Source organism: Microcaecilia unicolor, chromosome 8 (genome assembly GCF_901765095.1).
Source record: "Microcaecilia unicolor chromosome 8, aMicUni1.1, whole genome shotgun sequence".
In the NCBI taxonomy this organism is placed as follows: domain Eukaryota; kingdom Metazoa; phylum Chordata; class Amphibia; order Gymnophiona; family Siphonopidae; genus Microcaecilia; species Microcaecilia unicolor.
The window spans coordinates 95,576,345-95,588,798 of NC_044038.1; the positions used below are offsets into that span (position 1 = coordinate 95,576,345).

A 12,454-nucleotide genomic window follows, 5' to 3' on the forward strand; every position below is an offset into this window, starting at 1 on the left:
CTGGGAACAATTTGTGAAGTCCCTAGGGTGCCCGGTTGGTGTCCTGGCATGTGAGGGGGACCAGTGCACTACGAATGCTGGCTCCTCCCATGACCAAATAGCTTGGATTTGGTTGTTTTTGAGATGGGCGACCTCGGTTTTCATTATGGCCGAAAACCGGGGATGACCATCTCTAAGGTTGACCTAAATGTTGATTTTGGCGTCCCTGACCGTATTATCGAAACAAAAGATGGACGCCCATCTTGTTTCGATATCACAATCAGGATTTTCCTCCAACCACCGTACCGAAACAGTACTAATTACTCTCTTAGCCAAATTCAAACAAGAAATTGCAGTAGACAAAAGCGTACTTCTCCTACAATTCGACATGTCTGGTGCGTTCGACATGGTAAACCACAATATACTACTAAACATCCTAGAATACTTCAGGATTGGCGGAAGTGTACTTAGCTGGATCAAGGGTTTCCTAACTACTAGAACATATCAAGTGAAATCAAATTCGAACATATCACCACCATGGAAAGCAGACTGTGGAGTACCCCAAGGATCACCACTATCACCGCTCCTTTTCAACCTAATGATGATCCCACTAGCCAAGTCCTTATCCAGTCAAGGCCTTAACCATTTCATTTACGCAGACGATGTCACAATATGCATCCCTTACAAACATGATCTAACAGAAATCACCTATGAAATCAAACTCAGGCTAAACATCATGAACTCATGGGCGAATGTATTTCAACTTAAACTTAACACAGAAAAAACACACTGTCTCATCCTCTCATTCTAATACAACACGAACAAACCCATCAACATAACCACCCCAGATTACAACCTCCCCATCTCAGACAGCCTGAATTGACCAAAATCTCACGCTAGAGAGCCAAGTGAAAGCTACAACAAAGAAAATGTTCCACTTAATGTGGAAGCTCAAACGAGTGAAACCTTTTTCCCCGAGGGAAACATTTCACAACTTGGTACAATCCATGGTACTAAGCCATCTCGACTACTGCAATGGAATCTAAGCGGGATGCAAAGAACAAATCATAAAGAAACTCCAAACCGCTCAAAATACAGCAGCCAGGCTTATATTTGGAAAAACGAGATTCGAAAGTGCCAAACCCCTACGAGAAAAACTGCACTGGCTGCCAATCAAAGAACGCATTGCATTCAAAATCTGCACCCTGGTTCATAAAATCAGACGTCATAGACCTACCAACCAGAAACACATTAAGATCAACATGAACATACCTAAATCTCCACTACCCAAGCTGCAAAGGACTCAAATACAAATCAACCTATGCATCCAGCTTTTCCTATATAAGCACCCAACTATGGAACGCATTACCAAGCACCGTGAAAACAACAAACAACCACCTAAACTTCCGGAAATTACTAAAAACTAACCTGTTCAAAAAGGCATACCCTAACGATCCAACTTAAATGCCTTAACCCTGCAACACAACGAAACCAAAGCTCGTACTGGATATAACTCTTCCTCCTTACGATTCCCTAATGTGTCTGTCACACATGAACTGTACCCTACCACAGCATCACTCTGTATTTGTTCGATCACCTTTACGGTACTATGTAAGCCACATTGAGCCTGCAAATAGGTGGGAAAATGTGGGATACAAATGTAACAAATAAAATAAAATAGGGGGAGGAAGTGACGTCACCGAGAAAAATGGACGTCTGAGCAAAGAGCTCCCACTCACCCCTCGCTAAAACAGGCGATTAATCAGTGCAAGCCAAGAGAGAAAACTGCAAAAAAGCACCTCGACGGTAGCTGCAAACAGCGCGATTCCTCCAATCGATCCAGCAATCTGCATCGGCGAATTTAGCGCATTTTGCATACGCGTCACGAGTGGAAGCAGGGGCGAACAAAATGGCGGCTCCGGAGACTAAATCGGCGCCGGAAGGCCCGAAGGAGCACAAAACATCAGCCACAATGCCCGGGCCGGCGGAGGAACTCCCACCAGGGTCAGCACTACCAGCGGAGCTGAAGAGCTGGCTCGAAGAGATCAGCACTTACCTGCAGATGCTGTGGAATGAAGTGGCGAAGATGGGGTCTGATCTTAAGACCGACATACGGGACCTGGGCTCCAGAATTGAAGAGATTGAAACGCAGATGGAGAACCAGGGGGAGGCCCTGGGCCAGATGGATCAGCAAGTATTGGAATTGCTATCTGCCCAGCAACAGCAACAAGACAAGCTAGAAGATCTTGAGAATAGGAGCCGCCGGAGCAACCTGAGGTTCCAGGGCCTTCCAGAAACGCCAACCTATCAGGATTGCGAAGCAGTGGTCCAAAAGATGGTAGTGGAGCTACTGGGTACGGGTGGCACGCAGACCACAGAGGACGCTATCCAGATTGAGAGAGCGCACAGGGCGCTGGGCCCCGCTAGAAATAACGCGCCGAAAGACATCATCGCATGCTTCAGCAGCTACAAGCTTAAAGAACAAGTCCTTAAAACGTCTCGTCAGGTGCAGGACTTTACCTGGGATTCATATAAGATAGAAGTATACCAGGATCTGGCTGCTGCAACACTGAAGAGGAGAAATGACCTGCGTCCATTCACGAGAATGCTGCGAGAGAAGAACATTAAGTATAGATGGCGGTATCCATTTGCATTGGTTTTTTATAAGGATGGTAAACAACATCAGGTACGCTCTATAGCGGAGGCGAGAGCGATATGCCCGGATGTCGAGCCAGAGAAAGATCTAACGGATGCCGCCAGCACTCAAAGAAGAAACCTACAAGCCGCCCAGCCGAAATGGAAACGAGTGGGGACGGGGCCGAAGCGCCTGAAGCGGCAGCAGTCAGCGGTAAAGGTCCCCTGAGAAGACCCTCAAATAAAATAAAATAAATAATAAGGGTTTCCCTGCCCCTTCGCCGGGACGTCCTTAGAGATGGGCGTCCTTAGAGATGGTCATCCCCATTTGATTATGCCCCTCCACTGGGCCCGTTTACTAAGCCACAACAAGAAGTGACCTGTGGCAGTGTGAGTGCATCTTTTAGGCACATGCCGGGCCAGTTTTTTGCGCATCCTGGAAAAAGGGCCTTTTTTAAGGGGCTGGAAAATGGACATGCGTCAAAATAAAAACCAACACGCATCCATTTTCGGCCTGAGACCTTACCGCCACACATTGACTTAGCGGTAAGGTCTCACGTGCTACCCAGGCAGTAGGCATCACACTGGGTAAGCACTACACTGTAGAAAATAGAAAATATTTTCTACCATGTGTTTTTGGCGCACACCAAATTCAGAATTACCGCCCGGGGCACATGGTAGCTGGGCAGTAATGCTGATTTGGTGTGCGCTGGACATGCATAGGCCCTTATGCGCCTTTGTAAAATGGCACCTAAGGGTCCTGTTTACTAAGGCGTGCTAGTGTTTTAGCGCATGCTAAAAATTAGCGTATGCTAATGCTAGAGACACCCATATATTCCGATGGGTGTCTCTAGTGTTAGCACATGCTAATTTTTAGCGTGCGCTAAAAATGTTAGTGCGCCTACGGCCTGGCTTAGTAAACAGGACCTTAAGTACTTAATTACATCTGCTCCTAACTCAAGTTTTACTGATCTAACATTACAGTATATGATGTATTTTACTTTCTGTTAATATATTTTGAACATGTTCATGCTTTTCTAATTATTATGTAAGCCACATTGAACCTGAGTTCTACTCAGGCTAATGTGGGATATAAATATCATAAATAAATAAATAAATAAATAAAATAAATAGATAAATAAAATGGCCATTTAACCCTACCCTTTATTTTCTATTCATGAACTAGTTCCTAATCTACAACAGAACATTGTTTCCTATCCCATGGCTTTTTTTATTTTCTCAGGAGTCTCTCATGAGGCACTTTGTCAAAAACTTTCTAAAAATCTGGATATAGATACACTATCCAGCTTATAATCGAAAGAGAAAAACGCCTATATTGCGACCCAAATCGGGAGATGGGCGTCTTTCTCCCGTGGGCACAAATCGGTATAATCGAAAGACGATTTTGGGCGTTTCCAACTGCAATCCGTCGCGGAAATGGGTAAAGTTGATGGGGGCATGTTGGAGGCGTGGTGGAGGCGGGACTGGGGCGTGGTTATCGGCCGAGGAGAGATGGGCGTCTTTAGCTGATAATCGAAAAAAAAGGCGTTTTTACCGCGATTTTGGGTCAGTTTTTTGGACCCTTTTTTCACGAAAGGTCCCAAAAAAGTGCCCCAACTGACCAGATGACCACTGGAGGGAATTGGAGATGACCTCCCCGGATTCCCCCAGTGGTCACTAACCCCCTCCCACCAAAAAAAAACCACTTTACAAACTTTTTTTCCAGCCTGTATGCCAGCCTCAAATGCCGTACCCACCTCCATGACAGCAGAATGTGTTCTATCCTGTGACAGCCTTTCCCTGGTTCTGATGTGGCTCTCCGGTGAGTGTGACACCTTTTCTGTTATGCGCACTGCAGAGTCACATCAGCAATGCATTGTGGTGGGTGTAGGGTATTGGGCTCCGTGATTCCACTAGCTTGTGGCAAATGCTCATGATGTTGATAGTTGGTAGGCTCTACTCCCATGGTGCTTTTCCCCCTGCTTACTGGATCAGAGTGTGCCCTGTTTTGTTTCCGGTAGTCCATGAGGTAGTGGCCATTTTTGTAAGTCAGTTTTAGATCCCTTTCACGTGTTAGCCACGTTACAGAACTTAGTTCTTACCTTGAATGTGGCTGAAAGAGGGCATTGTACAGCATTCTGCCAGCTCTGACCTACTCATCTCAGCACCAGGGAGACTCGTTGCCAGTGGGGCACAACCTCTGATCTGCAGTTAACTGTGAGTAAGCGTGCTTATTCCAATAAAGGATGTTTTCGGAGAGATTAGTCTTCAGGTGTCAACTGCTGTGCCAATGTTATATAGCAGCAACCAGTCCTAGAGGCCTGCGTGTATGCAGGTCCCTGGAGCACTTTTAGTGGGTACCGCAGTGCACTTCAGCCAGGCACAACCAGGCCCATCCCCTCCCTACCTGTAACACTTGTGCTGGTAAATGGGAGGCCTGCAAAACCCACTGAACCCACATGTAGGTGCCCCCTTCACCCCTAAGAGCTATGGTAGTGTTGTACATTTGTGGGTACTGGGTTTTGGGGGAGGGGGGTTGGGGGCTCAGCACCCGTGGTAAGGGAACTATGCATGTGGGAGCGTTGTCTGAAGTCCACCGCACTGACCTCTAGGGTGCCCAGTTGGTGTCCTGGCATGTCAGGGGGGCGAGTGTACTATGAATCGTGGCCCCTCCCACGGCCCAATGGCTCGGATTAGGATGTTTTTGAGCTGGGCGTTTTTAGTTTCCATTATCGCTAAAAAAAAAAACCAAACGCCCAGCTGAAAAACGTCCATTTTTTCGAAAATACGGTCTGTCCCGCCTCTTCACATACCCGTTTTCAGACATAGACGCCCATGGAGATAGGCGTTCGCGTTCGATTATGCCTCTCCACATCAACTGGCTCACCTTTATCCATATATTTATTCACGCTTCATAGAAATGAAGCAATTTGCAAGGCTTGACTTCCCTTAGCCGTATCCATGCTGACTGTGTCCCATTAAGCCGTGTTTGTCTATGTGTTCAGTAATTTTATTCTTTATAATAGTTTCCACTATTTTGACTGGCACTGAAGTCAGGCTTACCAGTCTGTGAGACCCTTCAACTAAAGTGTTATCACTCGGCAACAGGCTTGCCACGCATCAATCCAGAACTACTGCTGGGCTACTGCAGGAGCCTGGTGGTAGTTCTCACCACCAGCGTGCGCCATTTCCGATGCTACAAAATGATTTTTATTTTTGTAGTGCTGGTGCTTACCGCTGATTAGCGTAGGAGCCCTTACCACCAAAAGTGGAGCCAGGTTGACAGCGCGGGGGGAGCGAGAGCGGCACGAGAGTGGACTTCCACCGGCGCCAGCGCACATTTTCAATGCAACACATTGAAAAAAATAGGCGCCGGCCGAACTCCGTTTGGGGGAGCAGCCGCTCCCCTGGTGCCCCCTGGCTACGCCACTGCTTACCACCACCTGGTAAGTGCTCCCCCCTAAAATGGCTGCACAGCAAGTGTTTCTCTTACCACATGGCCATTTCTTTTCCAGCAAAAAGACAGCTGTTTACTTGCTGCGGTAAAAGGGGGCCTCAGCATGTGTCTAAAACACACACTGACACTAGCACAGGCCCTCTTTTACCGCAGCTTTGTAAAAGGACCCCTGTATTTTCCTGGATCACCCCTAGTACTCTTTTTAAAAATTGGTGTTATATTGGCCATCTTCAGTTACTACAAACAATTTTAACAACAAGTTACAAATCACTAACAACAGATCAGCAATTTCATGTTTGAGTTCTTTCAGTACCCTGGGGTGCATACCATGTGGTCCAGGTGATTTACTACTCTATAATTTGTCGACCATCTCTTGACCCTACCTGTCCCTCCAACTACCGCCCCATTTCCCTCCTACCCTTCCTCTCCAAGATACTTGAACGCACCGTTCACAGCCGCTGCATTGATTTTCTCTCCTCTCATGCCATCTTCGATCCGCTTCAATCCGGCTTTCGCCCCCTACACTCGACAGAAACGGCACTATCTAAAGTCTGCAATGACCTGTTCCTCGCCAAATCCAAAGGTCACTACTCCATCCTCATCCTCCTCGACCTATCCGCCGCTTTTGACACTGTCAATCACAACCTACTTCTTGACACACTGTCCTCCTTTGGGTTCCAGGGCTCTGTCCTCTCCTGTTTCTCCTCTTATCTCTCCCATCGTACCTTCAGAGTACACTCTCATGGTTCGTCCTCCTCCCCTATCCCGCTCTCTGTTGGAGTTCCTCAGGGATCTGTCCTTGGGCCCCTCCTCTTTTCAATCTACACCTCTTCCTTAGGCTCCCTGATCTCATCTCATGGTTTCCACTATCATCTTTATGCGGACGACACCCAGCTGTATCTCTCCACACCAGACATCACTGCGGAAACCCAGGCTAAAGTATCAGCCTGCTTATCCGACATTGCTGCCTGGAACTGAACATGGCCAAGACTGAACTTATTGTTTTCCCACCCAAACCCACTTCTCCTCTCCCTTCACTCTCTATCTCAGTTGATAACACCCTCATCATCCCCGTCTCATCTGCCCGCAACCTCGGTGTCATCTTCGACTCCTCCCTCTCCTTCTCTGCGCATATCCAGCAGATAGCCAAGACCTGTCGCTTCTTCCTCTACAACATTAGCAAAATTCGCCCCTTCCTCTCTGAGCACACCACCCGAACTCTCATCCACTCTTTCATTACCTCTCGCCTTGACTACTGCAACCTACTTCTCACCAGCCTCCCACTTAGCCACCTATCCCCCCTTCAGTCTATCCAGAACTCTGCCGCACGTCTTATCTTCCGCCTTGACTGATATACTCATATCACCCCTCTCCTCAAGTCACTTCACTGGCTTCCGATCAGATACCGCATACAGTTCAAGCTTCTCCTACTAACCTACAAATGCACTTGATCTACAGCCCCTCCTTACCTCTCTACCCTCATCTCCCCTTGCGTCCATACCCGTAACCTCTGCTCTCAAGACAAATCCCTCCTTTCAGTACCCTTCTCCACCACCGCCAACTCTAGGCTCCGCCCTTTCTGTCTCGCCTCACCCCATGCTTGGAACAAACTCCCTGAGCCCATACACCAGGCCCCCTCCCTACCCATCTTCAAATCATTGCTCAAAGCCCACCTCTTCAATGTCGCTTTCGGCACCTAATCACAACACCTCCACTCAGGAAATCTAGACTACCCCAACTTGACATTTCGTCCTTAAGATTGTAAGCTCTTCTGGGCAGGGACCGTCCTTAGTTATTAATTTGTACAGCACTGCGTAACCCTAGTAGCGCTCTAGAAATGTTAAGTAGTAGTAGTAGTAGTACTATAATTTGTCGATTTGGTTTAGTACGTCCTCCAGGTTCTCTGAGATTTCTTTCAGCTCCTCCGCATCTTCACCCTTGAAAACCATTTCTGCAAAGAATTAATTCATTATTATACTGTTGCCTAATTTGCCAGCTTTTTAAATTTCTGTTTCACCTCAATGTGAAGCGTCTGTTCACACTTTCCAAAAATACTAGGACTAGGGGGCATGCGATGAAACTACAGTGTAGTAAATTTAAAACAAATCAGAGAAAATTTGTCTTCACCCAACGTGTAATTAAACTCTGGAATTCGTTGCCGGAGAAAGTGGTGAAGGCAGTTAGCTTAGCAGAGTTTAAAAAGGGGTTGGACGGTTTCCTAAAGGACAAGTCCATAAACCGCTACTAAACGGACTTGGAAAACTCCACAATTCCAGGAATAACATGTATAGAATGTTTGTACGTTTGGGAAGCTTGCCAGGTGCCCTTGGCCTGGATTGGCCGCTGTTGTGGACAGGATGTTGGGCTCGATGGACCCTTGGTCTTTTCCCAGTATGGCATTACTTATGTACTTATAATGGGTGGCGGTAAGTGCTCCCTGCCATATGGCCACGTGGTAAGAGTAATCTTACCACATGGCCATTTTTTAAAAGGACATTTTACCTGCTGCGGTAAAAATGGGCCCTGGCATGTGGAAAAAACAGCCCCTGCCGCTGCCACAGGGCCCTTTTTACCACAGCCCCTCAAACACTTGTGCACCACCTTAACTGCCAATTTTCTCACACATATAAGGTGTGTGTAACTGCGGGTGCTTAGGTATAGAATTGCCCTTCACATGGCTAAATTGAAAACTCACCCTAGAAATGCTTCCAGAGCTGGTCTTTTCCTCACTGGTTTAATTTGTACACCTTTTGAAGTTTAGGTTTACTTGGATAACTGGTGAAGTTATCTGGCTAAACCTTTTGAAAGTCATACTTACTGACTTCAGCTTGCTCATGGAGGTAGCCAGTGGCGTATCCAAAGGGGGCCTGGACCCCCCACTTTGGGTTCAGGCCTCCTCCGGAACTGTAGCACCCCTTTAAATGACTGGTGAGGATGTCGAAGTCACGCCAGCCAAAGAAATACAGTTTCCAAGCCTCTCCCCTCCTTCTTGCATACTTCTTTAATGCAGATGTCAGTGGCATGCATCTAGCCGCCGATGCCAGGAATTCTCATGCATGCTGAGGGAGTCCTGGAGTTGGTGGCTGGAGGCACCCTGCCGACTTCTGCATTAAAGAAGCATGCAAGAAGGAGCGGAGAGGCTTGGAAACTGTATTTCTTTGGCTGGCAGGGCCTCGGCATCCCTGCCAGCAAAGATACCCTCGCACCATCTACCTCCCGTCCCACTAAGCGTACTAATCCCTAGCCTTGGCTGACCCCTTGCATCCGTTACCTTCGCTCCTGCGCCCGATCTGCTGAACGCCTCTGGAGGAAATCTCGCACCCTTTCAGACTTCCTCCACTACAAATTCATGCTATCCTCCTTCCAGTCCTCCCTATTCCTTGCCAAACAGGACTATTACACCCATCTGACCAATTCTCTCAGCTCCAACCTCCGTCATCTCTTCGCCACCCTTAACTCCCTCCTCAAAGTGCCCTCCGCTCCCACCCCCCCCCCCCCCTCGCTCTCTCCTCAATCACTGGCTGATTACTTCCGCGACAAGGTGCAAAAGATCAACCTTGAGTTCTCTACCAAGCCATCTCCTCCTCTTCACCCTTCAACCCTCTCCCTCAACCAACCAACCCAGGCCTCTTTCTCCTCCTTTCCTGTCATCACCGAGGAGGAAACCGCTCGCCTTCTTTCCTCCTCAAAATGCACCACCTGCTCTTCTGATCCCATCCCCACCAACTTACTTAACATCATCTCTCATACTGTCACCCCCTCCATCTGTCATATCCTCAACCTCTCTCTCTCCACTGCAACTGTCCCTGACACCTTCAAGCACACCGTAGTCACACCTCTCCTCAAAAAACCATCACTTGACCCTACCTGTCCCTCCAACTACCGCCCCATCTCCCTCCTACCCTTCCTCTCCAAAATACTTGAGCGTGCCGTTCACAGCCGCTGCCTTGATTTTCTCTCCTCTCATGCCATCCTCGATCCACTTCAATCCGGTTTTCGCCCTCTACACTCGACAGAAATGGCACTCTCTAAAGTCTGTAACGACCTATTCCTTGCCAAATCCAGAGGTCACTACTCCATCCTCATCCTTCTCGATCTATCCGCCGCTTTTGACACTGTCAATCATGACTTACTTCTTGCCACACTGTCCTCATTTGGGTTCCGGGGCTCTGTCCTCTCCTGGTTCTCCTCCTATCTCTCCCACCGCACCTTCAGAGTTCATTCTCATGGATCTTTCCCCACCCCCATCCCCCTCTCTGTTGGTGTTCCCCAGGGATCTGTCCTTGGACCCCTTCTCGTCTCAATTTACACCTCTTCCCTGGGCTCATCTCATGGTTTACAGTATCATCTCTATGCTGATGAAACCCAGCTGTATCTCTCCACACCAGACATCACCGCGGTGACCCAGGCAAAGGTATCAGCCTGCTTACACGACATTGCTGCCTGGATGTCCAACCGCCACCTGAAACTGAACATGTCCAAGACCGAGCTCATCATCTTTCCACCAAAACCCACTTCTCCTCGTCCTCCACTTTCTATCTCAGTCGATAACACCCTCATCCTCCCCGTCTCATCTGCCCGCAACCTCAGAGTCATCTTTGACTCCTCCCTCTCCTTCTCTGCGCATATCCAGCAGATAGCCAAGTCCTGTCGCTTCTTCCTCTTTAACATCAGCAAAATTCGCCCTTTCCTCTCTGAACACACCACCCGAACTCTCATTACCTCTCGCCTTGACTACTGCAACTTACTCCTCACCGGCCTCCCACTTAGCCATCTATCCCCCCTTCAATCTGTTCAGAACTCTGCTGCACGTCTTATATTCCGCCAGAACCGATATACTCATATCACCCCTCTCCTCAGGTCACTTCACTGGCTTCCAATCAGATACCGCATTCAATTCAAGCTTCTCCTTCTTACCTACAAATGCACTCAGTCTGCTGCCCCTCATCTCCCCTTACGTTCCCACCCGTAACCTCCGTTCACAGGACAAATCCCTCCTCTCAGTACCCTTCTCCACCACCGTCAACTCCAGGCTCCGCTCATTCTGCCTCGCCTCACCCTATGTGTGGAACAACCTTCCTGAGCCCATACGCCAAGCCCCCTCCCTGCCCATCTTCAAGTCTTTGCTTAAAACCCACCTCTTCAATGCTGCGTTCGGCACCTAACTCCTACCGTTCAACAAATCCAGACGGCCCCAATTTGACTGCCCCTATCGGACTGATCGTTCACTTGTCTTTTAGATTGTAAGCTCTTTGAGCAGGGACTGTCCCTCTATGTTAAATTGTACAGCGCTGCGTAACCCTAGTAGCGCTTTAGAAATGTTAAGTAGTAGTAGATATACTTATCACATGCACACACACGCACAGGAGAAGGGGGAGAGAGGAGGAAGGAGGAAATGTGTTGACCCCTGGGCACCCTCAAAATTGGAGGGCTGGCTATGCACCTTTTTGAAGATGGTCACAAAGAGGGATTCATTAACTTATATCTTGGAGAATTTTTCCTGAATTACAATCCAATGCTGCAACCACTGGCTTCCTCTTCTTGGGTTTGCCTGTGATGTGGCAGTTGGTCATGAAACGTGAAGAAGAAAGTAGTGAGAAACTACAGTACCAAATTCATAGGAGCTTTTATCCATCATTTGAATTTTGCGTTTTAAGACTGCAGAATTTTCACTGGAGTTTAGTTCACCTAGGGGTCCTTTTACTAAGCAGTGGTAGGACTAACACACTGGTAGCGCACACCAAATAATAGTAACATAGTAAATTACGGCAGTTAAAGACCCTTACGGTCCATCCAGTCTGCCCATCAAGGTAAACTCTAAAATTAGTTTATCTTGTACCATATAAAGTATCACATACCATGTAAAATTACATGGTATGTGGTACTTTATACGTATACTCGAGTTTGATTTGTCCTTGCCATTCTCAGGGCACAGACCATGAAAGTCTGCTCAGCACTGTTCTTGTACTAACATTTCTGAAATTAACGTTGAAGCCCCTTAAAATTTACACTCTAGTCCATCCATATCTATTCAGTCACAATCAGGGCGTAGAAGTCTGCCCAGCACTAGTTTTGCTTCCCAATTATCGCCAAATCGGCACTATCGCAGGGATAACGCGGGCACCCTGCAGTAGTTTCAAAATTGGCGCATGGTATTTCCCACGGTAGAAAATATTTTTCTGTTTTCTACCGAGGGAGGTGTTCCCGGCAGTAATCAGCAGTGTGGCCACATTGGAACGCATTGCATTATTACCATACAAGTAGTGCTTGAGCCCTTACTGCTAAGTCAATGGGTGGCAGTAAGGGCGCAAGCAATAAATAGCCACACACTACTTTTAGTTTTAGCACACGGCCATTTATTGCCTCATTGAAAAATGCCTTTTT

At 47.7% G+C, this 12,454-nt stretch overlaps 1 protein-coding gene across 2 annotated transcripts in view; it reads left to right on the plus strand.

The window, feature by feature from the left end:
• The window catches only part of NPHS1 (NPHS1 adhesion molecule, nephrin), a 387,780-nt gene that overhangs the window by 298,201 nt on the left and 77,125 nt on the right, over positions 1-12,454 (plus strand). The gene's annotated exons all lie outside the window — the stretch shown is intronic.